The following is a 3,886-nucleotide window of genomic DNA, read 5'->3' as shown; positions in this document are numbered from 1 at the left end:
TGTTTTGTATGACTCTCTGGCACCAGTGTTCTGTATGAATCTCTGATACCAGTGTTCTGTATGACTCTGTCACCAGTGTTCTGTATGACTTTCTGTCACCAGTGTCAAGTTTAACTCTGTCTTTGACACCAGAACTCAGTATGACTCTTTGTCTCAGGCACCAGTGTTCAGTAAGACTTTCCAGCACCAGTGTTCAGTATGACTTTCTGACACCTAAACTCAGTATGACTCTTTGTCTCTGGCACTAGTGTTCAGCATAACTCTCTAGCACCAGTGTTCAATATGACTCCGGCAAAATTGTTCAGTACGATTCTGATACCAGTGCTCAGTATGGCTCTGGTACAAGTGTTCAGTATGGCTCTGGTACAAGTGTTCAGTATGACTCGGGCACCGGTTTTCAGTATGACTCTCTGACACCAGTGTTCAGTATGACTCTGGCACCAGGGTTCATTATGACTCTGGCACCAGTGCTAAGTATGATTCTCTGGCACAAGTGTTCAGTATGACTCTCTGGCACCAGTGTTCAGTATGACTCTCTGGCACCATTGTTCAGTATGACTCTGGCACTAGTGTTCAGTATGACTCTCTGTGTCTGGCACCAGCATTATCTCTCTCTCTCTCTCTCTCTCTCTCTCTCTGACAGCTCGTCAGGTCCCAAAAACCATTCGTCTCCATTCACTCCTAACACGCTTACACATGCTTGCTGGAAGTCCAAGCACCCCACCCCCACAAAACCTCCTTTACCCCCTCCCTCCTACCTTTCCGAGGACGACCCCTACCCAGCCTTTTTTCCTCTACAGATTTATACGCTCTCCAAGTCATTCTACTTTGATCCATTCTCTCTAAATGACCAAACCACCTCAACAACCCCTCTTCAGCCCTCTGACTAATACTTTTAGTAACTCCACACCTCCTCCTAATTTCCACACTCCGAATTCTCTGCATAATATTTACACCACACATTGCCCTTAGACAGAACATCTTCACTGCCTCCAGCCGCCTCATCGCTGCAGCATTTGCAACCCAAGCTTCACACCCATATAAGAATGTTGGTACCACTATACTTTCGTACATTACCTTCTTTGCCTCCATGGATAACTTTTTTGTTTCCACAGATACCACAGTGCACCACTCACCTTTTTTGCTTCGTCAATTCTATGGTTAACCTCATCCTTCATAAACCCATCCGCTGATAAGTCAACTCCCAAATATCTGAAAACATTCACTTCTTCCATACTGCTCTCCAGTGGGATTGTGAGGGAAAAGTTCAACAGATAGGAGTAGCGAGCGAGTATATGGTGACGATAGTTTGATTGCCGGCTGCTTGTTAAGGTAGGGTCAGTCTAGCTCCCGCTCTCTCCCCCCCCCCCCATTTTTCTCCACCCCGAAAGGTGACCTGTGGGGCTCCGACCAAACAGTAATCACTCGACTCACAGCTCCCCAGCACAACTGTAAATAAAAGCCTCTGCTCCTATTCTAGTGGATATATTGGTTGAAAGCTTTACTTTTGACCAATAATAAACTTAGTCCTTTCAGTCTTGAGTTCCATATTATACTTTTAGATAATCACTATTTCTTTTAAATACTGTACTTGTCATGGAGAGTGATTTCTTAAGCAGTGGGTAACCTTTGTCTCTTTCTAGCTTGGAATGACAGCTCGGGTCATCTGCCAACCAAAGAATCGTGTTGAAGGAGACAGACTGAAAAAAAAAAGTCCTGAGACGTCACTTTTTGATCTACCTACCTGATTAATTGTAGGCAACAGCAGGCAACTACCCCTCATCTTTGCAGTGGTAAAGAACCTGCGTTCCTGTCATCTGGACTGACTATTCAGTTGTTGGGTTGTCACTCAACACCTGTGACCCTCCCTCCCCCCCCACATCATCAGTAACGGCTACAATTTCTACAAGACGGTGTCAACCTCAACCAGACACCCCAGTATAACTATACATATTAGCATTGAATTCAAATGTCATTTTTTCATTTCATTTTTCATTTTTCTTTCAAGTAGGATACTCATGCATGTTTCAATGTTTTATCTTTGCATTACTATATAATAAAGTGTTTATCTTTGTGAATTATTATTTCTTTTTCTATTCATTAATTTTCCTGAGGAGGAGCCAGCCTTGGTAATACTGTCTGAAGTTGTTACAGGGCTGAGTAAGCCTTCACAGTGATATACAATTTTTCTTTATCTAAATCATTTGACACCCTCATCACCTTACTCTTATCTATGTTCACTTTCAACTTTCTACTTTTACACACCCTCCCAAACTGTCCACTAACCTTTGTAACTTTTCTTTAGAATTTCCCATAAGCACAGTATCATCAGCAAAAAGTAACTGTGTCAACTCGCATTTTGTATTTGATTCCCCATAATTTAATCCCACCCCTCTCCCCAACACTCTAGCATTTACTTCTTTTACAACCCTATCTATAAATATATTAAACAACCATGGTGACATTACACGTCTAAGACCTACTTTTATTAAGAAGTAATCTCTCTCTCTCCTTCACACCCTAACCTGAGCCTCACTATCCTCATAAAAACTCTTTACAGCATTTAGTAGCTTACTACTTGTTCCATATACTTGAAACATCTGCCACATTGCTCCCCTATCCATTCTATCATATGCTTTTCTAAATCCATAAATGCAATGAAAACTTCCCTGCCTTTATCTACATACGCTTCACATACATACTTTAATGTAAACAATTGATCTGCATATTCCCTACCCACTCTAAAGCCTCCTTGCTCATCTGCAATCCTACTCTGTCTTACCTCTGGTTCTTTCAATAATAACCCTACCATACACTTTTCCTGGTATACTCAGTAAATTTATTACCCTATAATTTTTACAATTTCTTTTGTCTCCCTTCCCTTCATATAAAGGAACTATACATTCTCTTTGCCAATTCCTAGGTACCTTCCCCTCTTTCATACATTTATTAAACAAAAATACTAACCACTCCAACACTATATCGCCCCCTGCTTTTAACATTTCTGTCATGATGCCGTCAGTTCCAGCTGCTTTACCCTCTTTCATTCTAAGTAACACCTCACACACCTCCCCCACACTCACATTCTGCTCTTCTTTACTCCTAAAAGATGGTATACGTCCCTGGCCAGTGCATGAAATTACCGCCTCCCTTTCTTCATCGACATTTAAAAGTTCCTTAAAATATTCCCACCATCTACCCAATACCTCCAGCTCCCCATCTACTAACTCCCCTACTCTGTTTTTAACTGACAAATCCATACTTTCCCTAGGCTGTCTTAAATGTTTATCTCACTCCAATTTTTTTTTCTTATTTTCTTCAAAATTTCTTGACAGTGCCTCTCCCACTCTATGATCTGCTCTCCTTTTGCACTCTCTCACCACTCTCTTCACCTTTCTTTTACTCTACATATATTCTGCTCTTCTTATAACACTTCTGCTCTGTAAAAAGCTCTCATAAGCTACCTTTTTCTCTTTTATCACGCCCTTTACTTCATTCCACCTATCACTCCTCTTTCCTCCTGCACCCACCCTCCTTTAGTCATAAACTTCTGCCCCACATTCTAATACTGCATTTTTAAAACTATTTCAACCCTCTTCACCCCCCCCCACTACTCATACTTGCAGTAGCCCACCTTCCTGCCAATAGTTGTTTATATCTCACTCTAACTTTCTCCTCCATCAGTTTATTCACCTTCACCTCTCATACTTGCTGTTGCCATTTTCCTTTTGTCCTATCTACCTCTTACTCTAACTGTAGCTACAACTAAATAATGTTCCGATATATCAGTTGCCCCTCTATAAACATGTACATCCTGGAGCCTACCCATCAACCTTTTATCCAACAATACATAATCCAACAAACTACTTTCATTACGTGCTATATC

At 41.3% G+C, this 3,886-nt stretch overlaps 1 long non-coding RNA gene across 1 annotated transcript in view; it reads left to right on the top strand.

Moving 5' to 3' along the window:
- LOC128685672 (uncharacterized) overlaps positions 1-2,031 on the top strand; it is a 76,238-nt gene extending 74,207 nt beyond the window's left edge. The window contains exon 3 of the long non-coding RNA XR_008406537.2: positions 1,644-2,031. This is a non-coding gene — a long non-coding RNA (uncharacterized lncRNA). The remainder of the gene's footprint in view (positions 1-1,643) is intronic.
- Positions 2,032-3,886: the final 1,855 nt, after the last annotated feature.

This window comes from Cherax quadricarinatus, chromosome 23 (assembly GCF_038502225.1).
Source record: "Cherax quadricarinatus isolate ZL_2023a chromosome 23, ASM3850222v1, whole genome shotgun sequence".
Lineage (NCBI taxonomy): Eukaryota > Metazoa > Arthropoda > Malacostraca > Decapoda > Parastacidae > Cherax > Cherax quadricarinatus.
Note: the sequence above shows the minus strand (reverse complement) of the source record. Positions and strands in the feature narration are given on the sequence as shown.